This window comes from Sphaeramia orbicularis, chromosome 17 (assembly GCF_902148855.1).
Source record: "Sphaeramia orbicularis chromosome 17, fSphaOr1.1, whole genome shotgun sequence".
Lineage (NCBI taxonomy): Eukaryota > Metazoa > Chordata > Actinopteri > Kurtiformes > Apogonidae > Sphaeramia > Sphaeramia orbicularis.
This window is the reverse complement of record NC_043973.1, coordinates 14,430,260-14,446,191: the sequence shown is the minus strand read 5'-3', so window position 1 is coordinate 14,446,191 and position 15,932 is coordinate 14,430,260. Positions and strand designations below refer to the sequence as shown.

The window sequence follows — 15,932 nt, the reverse complement described above, 5'->3', positions numbered from 1 at the left end:
CAATTATTATTTTCCCCCTCACTCCCCCCTCTCTCTTTCTCACTTTCATTCACACCCCCCTCTTCCCCTTTTCCCTATCGCCCCTAACCAAGCTATCATTTAGTTGCTATTTACATTTATGATCTTTTTCATTGTAACATGACGTTGTCGTTGTTGTTTGTCAGTACTCTGTCATTGTTGTTGTTTTTGGTTTGTTTGTTTATTTGTTTGAGTTTCCCTTTGTTTATGTGCACTGTAAGCCCGGATAAATAGAGTTTACTCAAAAAATTTGAGGCAAGTGATTGCACTTAAATGATTTGAGTAATGATCGACTTATCAATTGGTTTAAATACGTTCAACTTTAATGCTAAAAGTATTGAACTTAAACTATTAAGTAGAAAACACTAAAAGACAAGTTATTTGTACTTTAAATCTGTTGTAAAATCAATCCCACTATCCAACCATTCAACTCAGCATTTTAGGTTAGACTGACTAATTTTCTCAATTGCAGCCAGATTAATTCATCATTGATAAAAAAAAAAAACTTTTTTTAAGTTATTCAAACTCAAAATCTTATTCCTGACTGTCATAGCTATGAAATTACTCAACTTATTATATTGTAGCATGAATGGAAGTTAGCTCACTGTCCAGTACAGGAAATGCTTTTAATTTTATAAAACACAGAAATTTCCATTTAATGACAACAGTTTTGGATGAACAGGAAAGCCATTGTTCTTCCTCTGGCTCTGACTCATGGTGCAGCTCTACAGAAATACAAAAACAAACACAAAAAGGCCAATAAACACTGCCATACAGACATTAAATCCAAATTAACACTAACACCACAACCCCGCTGAACCCCTGCACAGAAAAATAACACATTATCAACAACATGCCCAATACCCACAATGCAATGCGAAGATAAAAAGGTGTGGTCATGACTAAAACTTAGTGATTTAATTCCATTCAACTTAAACTTTTTCGTACTTTCAACTATGTCTACAAATTAGTAGAATATACTAAACATTTTATAGTAACATCATAAAACTGAAATCATTTAAGTGCATTGTAATTAAAGCATTTTAGTAAATACAGATTCTGGGCTTACAGTGTGTTGTTGTTGTTTTTCTGTCCACATTGTCTTGTTAACTATCACTAATAAAAAAAATAAATAAAAAGAGCAGTGTGTTATGACTGACTACAGTGAAGCAGTGATCTTATCTTTTTTTAAATGATATTTTATTTTTCAGCTTTCAATTATAAAACATACACAAAGAAAAAAAAGACACAAAGGCTCAGATGTGTGTAACAACTGATCAATTAATTAACAAGTCAGTTCTTGTTCAAAGAAACAAAGAGGGGCAGAGGCTGAAGACAGTCACTGGTACACAGATATACTCCCTCGTCCAATTTAACTTCCTTCAAGTATGTGAGAAACAGAGTCCAAGCATCTGAAAAAGTGTTCACAGAACAGGTCCTCAAAGACCTGAGCTTTTCCATCTGTATTAATGACAATATATTATTGACCCACACTTGGAAAGATGGAGGGTTTGGGGACTTCCATTCTTTTAATATCAGTCTCTTAGCGATTATCATTCCAAGTTCCAGTGGACACTGTAATGTTGCAGGTATATTCCTGACAGTCTGAGAACAGCCAAAAATAGCTCTTCAAGGTCTCTTATCTAAAGAGCTTTATCTTTTGTTATCTGGTCATAGGTTATTATTTTAGATTTGTTTAACAGCTAGTACTCAAGACCTGACAACACAAACATCTGAGTTCCATTTCTATTTATTCTCATGAGCTTCAGGATTTTTAACACAACAGCCCTTCAGTATATGACCTTATGACAGTGTTTTTTAGTGTTGGGGTCGGGACCCCACGCGGGGTCACCTGAAATTTCTAGTAATTGATAAAAATAAAAACTTACTAATAAAAATTTCCATTATATAGCCTAAATGTTGCCTAAAATTAACATTTATTTGCAACATATTATAGTGAGTTGACAGAGACAATCCTGATACATAAAAGATATGACAAACTCTGCAGCTGAAACTGAAGCACTGTGGTACTGTTTATCTGTCAAATGTTCATTGTGGTCAGTTTCAGATGCTGCAGCTCTTTCATAATTCATAGTTTGAGTTCTTGTTTGTTCAGTATTAATTGTCAGCCTTGTAAATCCAAGCTGGACTGACTGTACATATCCTGACCAAGGAAAATCAGATTCTCACTTTGTGCAGTAATCTGCACCTGGCTCTTCTGCCTCCGTCCATAATAATATACAGTATATAGACTACATGTTGTCTAAAAATAACGTTTATGTGCAACATAGTATAGCAAACTATTACATGTTCAGAAATAAATTAATTTTGGCCAAAAAAAAAAAAAAAATAGATATAACTAAAGTCGCCAGAAATCTGTGATGTTAAAATGTTGGGAACCACCGCCTAATTCCCAACCTTTTTTGACTCATGACCCCATTTTAACATCACAAATTTCTGGCGACCCCAGACGTTCAAAACAGAGCCTTTTTTGTTTTGCTAAAATTCATTTGTTTTTGATCATGTAATAGTTTGCTATACTATGTTGCAAATAAACATTAATTTTAGACAACATGTAGTCTATATAATGTATATTATTATGGACGGAGGCAGAAAAGACAGGTGTAGATTACTGCACAAAGTGAGAATTTTATTTTCCTTGGTCAGGATATGTACAGCAGTGACATCCAGTCAGAGGAGGCAGGGGAGGCAGAGCCTCCCTTGTCAATCTTGAAAAGAAAAAAAACTTGACTATAAAATATAATAAATGTTGATAGTTGTCAGCTGGTATGTCCTATAAACCATTTTCCGTTCGAATCCAATATTGTTATTATTATTATTTTTTGTCAATTAGAATAGCAGAATTTCCGCATGCTCCGTTCAAATACAGGGAGGAGATGCGCCGTGAGGCAGCGCTGTGCTGTGCCTCCAGGAGAACTGTCTCCTCCCCTCATGAACTCTGCTGGTACCCGATGAAAATATTGTGTCGCTGTCCCTCTGTATATCGCAGTTAAAATGCTTTCAAACACTCTGATTATATGCTCTATCCTTCCATAATCAGCATAACGTATGGAATGTATTTCTGTAATGTGTTTAGGCTCGCAGACTAATCATAAAACCGCAGTGAAAAAGTCACTAGGGGAGGCAAACAGTACCCCTGCCTCATGATAGATGGCGCCTGTGAGTCCACAGATTCATGCGCTTATAATCTTCTTCGTTCTATTTTATACACTTTAATTCACCAGGATCGGCGCATGGATTTCATGTACAAATAAAGGTAAGACCATAAACTTTTTTTATTTTTAGTCTGAAATGGCTCTTTTTGAAGGTTTCCTGTTGAGTTCCTGCCAGTCTACCTATGCTGACTTGATGCACAGCCCATATACCCAGGCCATTCCTTTTGCTCACTCTCTCTATTCCAGTTTCTCAGGCCACCATATATTTGTAGATCTGGCTCTGAAAGAGTCAGTGCCTCCCCAGCCATGAACCCCACTGCACGTCACTGATGTACAGTCAGTCCAGCTTGGATTTACAAGGCTGACAATTAATACTGAACAAACAATAACTCAAACTATGAATTCTGAAAGAGCTGCAGCATCTGAAACTGACCACAATGAACATTTGAAAGATAAACAGAACCACAGTGCTTCAGTTTCACCTTTAGAGTTAGTCATGTCTTTTATGTATTGGGATTGTCTCTCTCAACTCACCATATATTTTTTATTAGTAAGTGTTTTCTTTTATTTTTATCAATTACCAAAAATTTCAGGCGACCCCATTTGAATTCCGGGTGACCCCACGTGGGGTCTCGACCCCAAGGTTGAAAAACACTGACCTAATGACATTCTGGTGTTAAAAAGTTGTGCCTAGGTTGATTTTACTTTTTTATGCTACTTGTCATTGATTGATTAATGTATTCAAGTACAGCTTATTTGTTCAATACATTAGTATGTTCTTCCACAAGGAATGATACAAATGCATTCTTCCCTTAAATGTGATTTATTTGTCAAAAACAGTCTTTGAAACCTATATAATGCTTTCAATTGCTCTTCGGTGTACCTCAGAAACACATGGAAAATTAAAAAAAAACAACAACGAAAAAAAACAACAAAAGTTTTGTCATTCCCAAACTTTTGTACGGGACTAATTCCAGTTGAACGTGCTTTGGCAAACTGTGGGTCTTTCACATACAGTGGTGGATGAAGGAAGTTTTATACTGGGGTGGTAAAAGGGGGGGGCAGGAGGTGTTCTTAGTGATCATATATCTAAATGGATTCAACAAAGATCCCTGAAAATGCTTTTAAACTATTCATTGCTACATAATGCACCGTATCAACACACTATACAAATGTTCTTAAAGCACAACAGGAAAAAGACCAGTGTTCAAACAAAATAAAACATTCCACCTGTTAAAAAACAAAACTATTAGTAGCAAAATGAACATAGTCCTTTACAAGTAAAAGTTCTGCTCTGTAAAAAAAAAAAAAAAAGTCTAATAATTGTCTTTAAGATGTTGTGGTGTAGAAGAATAAAACACTTTATAATTTTGCAGACTAGTGGCAGTGTATTGTCATGAGTACTGTTTTAAGAACACAGATCGGCACCTCTTTAAGTATTATTTTAAGTATTTGTATTAGATTTGTCTTTTGCGGAAAATATTTGATCCAATACACAATTAGAAATGTTTTCGTCACGTAAAACCCCATTTGCCTCAATTTAAATAGACTGTTCAAAAAAAAAAAAAAAGTAAATGAAATGTCGCAAGTGACTTTGTTTTTGAAATACTTTCAGGTATTCGTCATGGCCGACAACATACGTTCATGTGAGCGCAGCTAAGGAACATCTTCATCTATCAGAATGAGGAACAAATGTGTGGGAAAAGAATGGATGTTTGTGGTCACATTCCTGTAACTGTGTCTCCACTATGACGTTAATATCTGTTTTTGTGTCTCAGCATTCCACACCTGGGTGGAAATAACACAGCAGTGGAGGCCATAGGGACAAAAAAGACAGAAAAAAAGGAGAACGAAATTATTACTGCTTTTTTAGGTCAACATCGATGTCGAAGGCAATAAATAGGTAAAGTTATAGAAAAATAAGAAGGAATTAAATCAAATATTAAACACTAGAAGCACTCGGAGAGCGCAGACCTCCGCCAAGGCTGATCAGTGGCCCCCCCCGTGGGCCCCCCCCACGCCAAGGAGGTTATGTTTTTGCCAGGGTTTGTTTGTCTGTCTGTCTGTTTGTCTGTCCGTTAGTGTGCAACATAACTCAAAAAGTTATGGACAGATTTTGATGAAATTTTCTGGTCTGCGCCCCCCCCGTGGGCCCCCCCACCCCCGATCACCACCAAAATTTAATCATTTCTTCCTTATCCCATTTCCAACAAACCCTGAAAATTTCATCAAAATCTGTCCATAACTTTTTTGAGTTATGTTGCATACTAACGGACAGACAAACAGACAGACAAACAAACAAACCCTGGCAAAAACATAACCTCCTTGGCGGAGGTAATCAAAACCTTAGACTAGACACACTGATCCAGTCGGAGTAAAAGTAAAGGGAAGGTAATCAAGGTGACAATGGGGGGGGGGGTCAAAAGGTCAAAGTTCAACAACACAGGACCACAAAAAAAAAAAAACAATCTGTAAGTCTAGTGTAGTCAGATTTGTATGCTGTTAAATTTTTACTGTGTTTCTGTTTATATAGATATAAATACAGTATATTTTATGCATCAAAATTGATCAAACTGAATTCTATCTATTTTTAAAACACAATGATATATGACAGGACATAAAGTTCAATGTTCCACATCCAGGTGTGACTCAAAAGTGTTGCTTAAAAGTCCCAAAGACACAGATATAAAATTCATTAATGTCTAATTGAAAACTCTATGATCCAATATTATGAACCCATCATCTGTGAAAATAGTTTTACTTATTCTAATCACTCCTTCTTTTGGCATCAACCATCAAATTATTTGGAATTGGATGATAAAATACACCAAAGACCTGGCTGCCAAACTCAAGTACGACACACATTCCCATGAAAGTTTCAAAGTGCAAAATGTCCCCTTTGTGATTCTGTCGCTCCAACATTACATCAGTGTATGAAAACTTCCTCAATTTTTGTGTCTGATTCAGATCACAGTGGTCTACATTTGTCTAAACTTTACCACAAGGTGACGATTCATGTGACCAACCCAGATGAGTCACAAAATCAATAACATACAAACCTGTTTGAGCGTTCACATGAGCATTCAACCAGTGGTTTAGGTTTACTGTAAATCTGTCTTTAAGGAGGCGTGCAGTTTGTTTATTACAGTGTATTGTTTTCCACTACAGGAAGTGCATCCAAAAAGAGCTTAAGATTTTTCCATTGTTCACCTCTCCGTCATCAGCACTGATACAAATCAGTTTCTCGCCGGTAACAGATTTATCTTAAGTATGTTTCATAAATTCTTGCCAGCATCCTGATTAACTTGTTGGTCACATTTGTCAGTTGAGAATCTTTTCATTTACCAGACTGAAGCCACCAAGTCACAAAGAACTGAGCAAACAGGTTTGACTTCACTGTAAATAAGGTTACATTCGTATCATTCAGAAATGAAAAAAGCCTGTTTTGCAGACACTATCAGTCAAGCCCATCTATCTGTGATGTATCTCGGACAGTATGACTAATCGGTGTTGCTGTGTTTTTTTTAACCCTCTAACCCCCGAGACATTATTCCATGAAATGGGCTGCTGTGAATTCATGTCTGTATAAGTGTCATAGAAACTGCTGTGAGTTTGTGTTCGTGTTCCTTTTCTTCAGTACACTGTAAAAAATGACTGTAGAATTAACACCAAAAAGTTGAAAAATTGCAACATAAAAAAACTGTAAGTGACAACACAATGCAAAGTTGTTTATTTGAAAAGATTTTTGTGTTAACGATTAAATCAAATATAGCAGTAGTTCTTACAGGAAGAAATGATGTATTTCTATTGTTTTTAGAAAACAAAACTGTAAATTGAAATACAATGTGGTGCCGTTTAAATTGCAAGACCATAATGTTGAAATAAAAGCCTACTTGCTTATATATATATATATATATATATATATATATATATATATATATATATACAGGGTGGGGAAGCAAAATTTACAATATTTTGAGGCAGGGATTGAAAGACAGTGTATGACCAATTAGTTTATTGAAAGTCATGAGAATTTATTTGCAACAAGAAAATTGACATAATAGAAAATGTTTTTATTCTATGTGTCCTCCTTCTTTCTCAATAACTGCCTTCACACGCTTCCTGAAACTTGCGCAAGTGTTCCTCAAATATTCGGGTGACAACTTCTCCCATTCTTCTTTAATAGTATCTTCCAGACTTTCTCGTAATAGTTTTGCTCATAGTCATTCTCTTCTTTCCATTATAAACAGTCTTTATGGACACTCCAACTATTTTTGAAATCTCCTTTGGTGTGACGAGTGCATTCAGCAAATCACACACTCTTTGACGTTTGCTTTCCTGATTACTCATATGGGCAAAAGTTTCTGAAAAGGTATGGATAATAGTGTTAGGTATGATTATGACATCAATATATGTTTGGTTTCAAAACAATTGACGAAGTGCCTGCTGAGAAAAAACAACTAAATGTTCATTGTAAATTTTGCTTCCCCACCCTGTATATATTAAATATAACTATAAAACCTTTGAGTGGATAAAACAGAGGCATTAGTTAAAAGCCAAATTAAAAAGGTGGGTCTTGAGCCTGGTTTTAAAAATTTCTACATTCACAGCGGCTGATGAAAGGTTTCACTTTTGCTAAAAGGCAGAGTGGAACAAAAGCTTGCCCTGGCAGCTGAGTCGATTTGTTTGTTCTAGAATGTGCCATTGGCAACTTTGTTTTTTAGCATTCCCCCAGAGGAATTATGTGACTATTCAGAATACTGCTTGCCACAGGGAAAAAAGCCATCACCAAATATTGGCTTAAAAAGGGCCATCCCTCAATCTCTTTGGTGATAAAAATTGTCAACCAAATCCATTTAATGGAAATGATGACATACAATCTCCACCTACAACAGCACAAGGGTGTGAAATACTGGAAAAAAATAGGACTTTTTCATTCAATCTGTGGGCAGTAAACAGTATGTAAATGTCTGAATGTACCTGTGACCATCTCTGTTTGTTTTGTGCCTTATATTAAAACAATAAAAAATAAAGTACAAAAAAATGTACGCTAACAGTAAAGTATAAGCTTTAGAGTTCCTTCCTGGGAACATGGAAAGAGAAATGTTTTCATCCTGGATGTAAAAATGTCTGTATTTGGTCCAGTCTGAGTTCTACAGGCAGTTTGTTCCTGTTGTTTACAGCAGGAAGGCTACATGTTTACAGACTTACATACTTTAGTAAGAGGAATTGGAAAACAAACTGCAAAAGTACAGGTTTGCTGATGTTTGAGAGATGCTATGATAAAGTATTGATTAATATATAAATAGGATTATGTACATTTATACATATGTAAATCTGTGAAGCGAATGTATTTTAATGTTGGACCTTAGGTTCGGTGATTTCCAGACACAATATCTCCTTCCATCTCTATGCAGATGACCTTCAAATCTGTCTGCCGGTTTCACCACATTCTAGAACAAACAAATCAACTCAGCTGTCAGGGCAAGCTTTTGTTCCACTCTGCCTTTTAGCAAAAGTGAAACCTTTCATCAGCCGCTGTGACCTTGAGAAAACTATTCATGCCTTTATAAACTCATGATTGGACTACTGCAACACTGTATGTTGGACTTAACCATGCCTCTCTGCACTGTTTACAACAGGGGTGTCAAACTCATTATAGTTCAGGGGCCATATTCAGCCCAATTTGATCTCAAGTGGGCCAGACCAGTAAAATAATAACAGTGAAAAAAGTAAAATTATATTATGATTAGGTTTACATCTACAAAGTTTCCTTACAAATCTGAATAATATGAACAACTTGAATTGTCTTAAGAAAAACAAGTGCAATTTTAACAATATTCTGCCTCGGTTTATCAGTTTATCATTTACACATGAGCGTTACAACTGCACAAAACATTTAGTACAAGGCAGAATATTGGTAAAATTGCATCTACTTTTCTTAAGACTTTTCTGTTTGTTCATATTTGTTCAGGTTATTCACATTTTTTGTAAAAGTATAGACCTGACCTCCCTTGGCGGAGGTCTGTGCTCTCTGAGTGCTTTTCTACAAGACAGGACAGACCTCCACCAAGGCAGATCAGTGACCCCCCCCCAATCACCACCAAAATTTAATCATTTGTTCCTTGTGCCAGTATCAACATTTCCTGAAATTTTCATCCAAATCCGGGGCACTGATCTGCCTTGGCAGAGGTCTGCGCTCTCCGAGTGCTTCTACTGTAGTTGTTATTTATTTGTTAGAGACGCTCCTTTTGAATAAATCTCATATTCTCATTAATTCATCCAATTTCACATTTTGATCTTATACTTTATCATGGAAAGTGACCCAAATTTGGCCAAGTTTCACAACTTTTTCTGGAAGCATTTTGTTTATAAACCAATGTAATATACATAAAAGAAACATCTAATTTCATGAGCTTTTGATCACAAGCCTGCTGTTTTCTCCAGTAACCATCCAACATCTCCAACAGCAGTCAGGAGACCAGTCTGACTGATTAATATTATTAAACATAATTTATATGGATCAGATCTTAAATAATCAAAGCTACTATTATACTTTAACTAGCTTGAGTTTTTACTATTGTTATTGTTTAGTCGTCTGTTTGTCTGTCCATTCAACAATGTAATCGCATTATCTGAAGAATGCATTGAGAGATCTGCACCAAATTTACACAGTGGATGCATCTTTGCATGGACCAGAAGCCTGTTGAAAATAGGTGAACTATTTGGTTGGAACAAATATGTGGGTAGGACTTCTTCTCTCTGGAGCAGAGGTACCCACCTCTCTTGAATCTCTCTCCAGAGAGTCCAACATATTTTGTTCCAACCATTCACTGAACCAGTCCATGTTGATGAGCCTAACTCCTCATCCAGGTAGATGGATAATTATTGGAATCACCAGTGTTAGGTGAACAGGTAGGACCAATTCAGGACTTGCAGCTGACGTCACTGGTCATGTGATTGTTGTTTACACCGCTATATTGGTAGGCACGCTATCTGGACCCAGAAAGTCAGAACTGTTGCTTTATATCATGTTTTTCTTTGGACTCGTGTTTGTGTGTTTTGTTATTTGCGAGTGTGTCTGCTTGTGATAAAGGCACCATTGTGCTGTCCGATATTGCCAGAGCCCTTGATAGCACCTCCAAGGTTCGTTATGTGGAAAAGATAAGATCTATTGCCGTGGACCCCTACAGCTCAGAGGCGATTTCTCATAGACTGCAAGGGAGGCCCGGCTTCCACTAAAATTATGAAAATTAAATGGTCAAATATGTTCGGTTGTGTTGACATTTCATTGACTACAAATGTGTTAGAACACGTTCATCTCACAGACGAGTTCGTTCAGAATCAGCTTTATCACAAATCAATGGATGCGATGTTGTTCACTTCTCATACATTCCTGTTGTGCTGTTTTCTCATCCATCTCTGCTCAGTGCATTTGCCCGTAGACGCTCGGCGTCCATGCACTTCAGTGGGACTGAGTGGAACAGTTTTTTTCATTGCCTCAAAACTGGACGGTAATTGGATAAATGCCACAATGTTGTCCCGCCCCCGGACGCCTGGCGTCTCTGGGGGTGAATGGAGATGTGGGCAGAGCTCGGCCGGGCTGGACACTGGGCTTCCACGTGCTGATTGGAGGATCAGTTGAAAGGCTGAATCCCGTTTGATTGACAGCTATTTTGAGATCTCCTCCTTCACTGACACAGTTCAGTTTAATACCGTCACACATTCTGCTGTGAAATCATGAGAGAAACCACTATGAAATTACTCGTTCATTTCTTGCACTGTAAATAAAACACACTCATTTTACTTCCTTGTTTCAATTTTACATAATTTCAACGTTTTCTTGTTTCAGTTACATAATTTAATCATTTCTTGTTCGAGTTTAATATCGTTTTGTAGATAGTTAAATCAATCATACTGTCGGTCGGAGTGAACTAGCTATCAGTTCCCTGGAAAAGACGCCTACTTGGTATGATAAGGCCACTGACCATTTTCTTAAAAAGGAACGGAGGGCCAAATGTATGTTTAAATAACTTGACAATTTTTTTGATGTAAGCCGACATCAGCTTCCCCTCTCTGAAAGACGAGCAGCCGCCACTGCTATAGCTTGACCTTGGATAAACTCTGTGCTATTGTCAGTGCTCAGAGGTACCCGGTAGTTAGCTACTCAGATATTTACAACTATCTGGTATATCAGGTATGAAAACAACAAAGGCACGTAATCAGGGGACATAGGATTGCCACTTTTTTCCTGGAACAAGAATAAAGGAAGTCTAAACATCTGAACAAACATCTAAAAATAAACCCAAACTTAGAACGGTAGGGGGTGGGGGTGGGGTGCCTATAGTACATGTTTATTGAACTAAATACTGGTAATGTCTATGTAGCAATAAACTAATTTGTGTTTTAATGCATTCACTTGCCCTCAATAAAGTGGTCGCTGCATACTCGGCTGGTGCTGGATGGTTGCCTGCCTTCACGTTTTATGGCTGCAATCCACAGCCCCTCCATTCTGGATCCTTCGGAAATCTATTGAAGGATTTACCCGTGTTTTTTTCTTGCCGATTATTGCAACCAACCACAACACATGTGGTTACCATGATCACACTGCTTAAAGCTTTATGTTATTGTAGATCTACACAAGAGACAGATAAATATCACCGACAATGGCCAGTTGTACGATCCAAGGAAAGCTTGCCTACCAATATGGCGTTGTAAACAGAAAACCACGTGATCATGTGACGTATGTGCAAAACCTGAATAGGGCAGTAACTTTCAACAGAATCTTACACTCTATTTGGCCGAGGAGTATTAAAAGTGCGCAGCATCTTATCGTGCCTCTTCGACTGTATTAACCCTCAGAAGCTGGAAATGATCATATATTTTAATAAATAACTGCTGGCGCTGAACCCTAATCATATCAATGCATTTTGTAAAGTCATCAAATGTGTGTAATAAATAAAAAAAAGATAATAATTTTTTGTCATTGTTTGAATTTGTTCAACTGATAATATAAGTCTTTTTACATTTACGTTACATTTATGCATTTGGCAGATGCTTTTTTCCAAAGCGACTTACAAGGGAAAACCAAAATTAAAAAAATAATAATAATAATAAAAATAAAATAAAATAAAATACAAGAATAGATTAAAGACATAAAACAGCTGTACAATTAAAAACAGTGTCGTATAGAAGATTAAAAAGCAAAAATTATAGACTAAAAATACAAGAATAGGTTAAGAAGACATAAAAACAGCTGTACAATTAAAACAGTGAAATAAAAATACCAAGTAAAACGACAGAATAGCCATAATAATATATGTAAAATGGAATGTTTGAAAGTGCTAGGACAGAAGGTGCTCTCGGAAGAGCTGGGGGCACATGTACATTGCCAGGGGATTAATATAAATAAATACCTTGATAAACAACCACAATAATGTCATTTATGATAATGTTTTTTATGTGGATGAGCAAAAAAATTTGGAAGCTGAAAATACTGATAAAAAACACACAAACATCATGAGGTTCTGTCACAGTTCACAGTAAAAATGACTTATCTTTGTGTTTATGTTTTAGAAATTTGCATAAAATTCTCCACTTTCAGACAAAAAATATGTAACGTGGACGGAAAAAGAACCAGATGAGTCATTGGGTCCACACATGATGTCAACTGGGGCAAAATTAGAGAAGTACAGAAGAAGCAGAGAAGCAGAGGTCCAAAACACCGGTCTGGGCCTTTAAGGGTTAACTCAGTGTAACAGTACAAAATGCCTGATCTCCATCTTTGCCTGAGTGCCTAAAACACGCATTTATCTTTGTCGGGGGAAGTTTTAGGACAATTAAATGTTTATTTGACACAGTGTCTCCTGTATTAACCCTCAGAAGCTGGAAATGATCATATATTTTCCTGTAAAATAACTGCTGAACTGAACCCTAATCATATCAATGTGTTTTGTAAAGTCATTAAATGTGTGTAATAAATCAATAAATAAATAAAAAATGATAATTTGTTGTCATTGTTTGAATTTGTTCAATTAATAATATAATTCGTTTTGGGCACATGTACATTGCCAGGGGATTAATATAAATAAATACCTTGAAAAACAACCACAATAATGTCATTTATGATAATGTTTTTTATGTGGATGAGCAAAAATATTTGGAAGCTGAAAATACTGACAAAAAAACACACAAATGTCCTGAGGTTCTGTCACAGTTCACAATAAAAACGACTTATCTTTGTATTTATGTTTTAGGAATTTACATAAAATTCTCCATTCTCAGACAAAGAATATGTAACATGTGGACGGAAAAACCAGATGAACACTGTAAAAAATGACTGTAGAATTAACACCAAAAAGTTGTAAAATTGCAACATAAAAAAACAAGTGACAATACAATGCGAAGTTGTTTATTTGAAAAGATTTTTGTGTTAACGATTGAATCAAATATAGCTGTAGTTTTTACAGGAAGAGTATGTGAACAAAACTAGATTTGTATGTAGAAATTATGTATTTCTATTGTTTTTAGAAAATAAAACTGTAAATTGAAATACAATGTGGTGCTGTTTAAACTGCAAGACCATAATGTTGAAATAACGGCGTATTTGTTTTATTTATATATATATATATATATATATATATATATATATATATATATATATATATATATATATATATATATATATATATATATACAGGGTGGGGAAGCAAAATTTATAATATTTTGAGGCAGGGATTGAAAGACAGTGTATGACCAATTAGTTTATTGAAAGTCATGAGAATTTATTTGCCACAAGAAAATTGACATAATAGGAAATGTTTTTATTCTATGTGTCCTCCTTCTTTCTCAATAACTGCCTTCACACGCTTCCTGAAACTTGCACAAGTGTTCCTCAAATATTCAGGTGACAACTTCTCCCATTCTTCTTTAATAGTATCTTCCAGACTTTCTCGTAATAGTTTTGCTCATAGTCATTCTCTTCTTTCCATTATAAACAGTCTTTATGGACACTCCAACTATTTTTGAAATCTCCTTTGGTGTGACGAGTGCATTCAACAAATCACACACTCTTTGACGTTTGCTTTCCTGATTACTCATATGGGCAAAAGTTTCTGAAAATGTATGGATAATAGTGTTAGGTATGATTATGACATCAATATATGTTTGGTTTCAAAACAACTGACGTAGTGCCTGCTGAGAAAAAACAACTAAATGTTCATTGTAAATTTTGCTTCCCCACCCTGTATATATATATATATATGTATATATATATATATATATATATATATATATATATATATATATATATATATATATATATATATATATATATATATATATATATATATATATATATAAGTAAACATTTAACAATGTGACATTTTAAACTTGTAAATTAATGGGTTGGTAGAGTTGGTAGAGCGGCTCGTCCAGTAACCAAAGGGTTGGTGGTTTGAATCCTGGCTCAGACTGTTCATATGTCAAAGTGTCCATGGAAGACACTGAACCCTAAACTGGTCCCAGTTGGACCTGGTGGTTTTGGAAAGTGCTTTGGACACCATTAAGGTGGAGAAAATGTGCTAAATAAGTGCAGTTCATTTACCAGTTAAATCTACATGTTTAAAATGTTAAATCTACATGTTACTCCATAAATATGTTTACTGTTGGATGTGTTTTTTACAGTATTGTTCTGGAAACCACAGTTGCTAGTTTTTTTCCTGTAAAAACAACAGGATTTTTTTTTAACAGTGAATCATTGGGTTCGCACATGATGTCAACTGGGACAAAATTAGAAAAGTACAGAAGAAGCAGAGAGGCAGAGGTCCAAAACACCGGTCTGGGCCTTTCAGGGTTAACTCAGTGTGACAGTACAAAATGCCTGATCTCCATCTTTGCCTGAGTGCCTGAAACACGAATTTATCTTTTTCGGGGGAAGTTTTGGAACAATTAAGTGTTCATTTTACACAGTGTCTCCTGTTACTGAACCTCACGTACCACCCTGCCTTTAACGACCTGGCTACAACAAAGGAAATCTGATCGGTGAGGGTCACACTATGAAAAGTTTCAGATCCCAAGAGGTCTGAACACAGTTTCAGAAACCGGAGTGAAATTATGAGCGAGAGAATGAATTCTGGCATTTCTGTGCAAGATACAAGAGTCAGTTTTGGTGATACTAATAAAAATGGTCACTTCTATGTAAAGGAAATAATAGAGAAATCAACAGAAGAAAGCAGGATAAAAAAAAAACTACTGAATGAAGATTAAAAAGCTGTTGCATGTCTCATTTTCCCGGTGTTTTACATGGTCATGTATTGGGTAACAGATTACAGATCAAACTCATCGAAACTTCCTTACAAGAACTGGAGACGGAAAAAAAAAACAACAATAAATGTGCGCTGATAGGAGTGTTATGCCACAATCTGGTTTCACCACATTTTATCACTTAATTATCTCCAACCCTAGTCTGAGAAATGGCCTTAGTGAAACAAAACTTATTTACTAAGATATGGCAGATGCATTATGTCTTACACTGTATAAAACAAATGTTCAACCTAAAATGTAGACCTATAAGTGAAGAATTTTACTCTCAACATGCTATACTTTGTTGAATTTGGAGAATTTTGCAAGACTGTATACAACTACATGATGTACTGTATGTACTACTCTGTACATATACTGCTATTGTGTGTCTCTATTTTACATGTATTTGTCATTGGAGGTTTTAGTGTTGTTTTA

At 35.8% G+C, this 15,932-nt stretch overlaps 1 protein-coding gene across 1 annotated transcript in view; it reads left to right on the top strand.

The window, feature by feature from the left end:
* Positions 1–15,932, top strand: part of LOC115436878 (myb-like protein X) — a 65,972-nt gene that overhangs the window by 49,443 nt on the left and 597 nt on the right. The gene's annotated exons all lie outside the window — the stretch shown is intronic.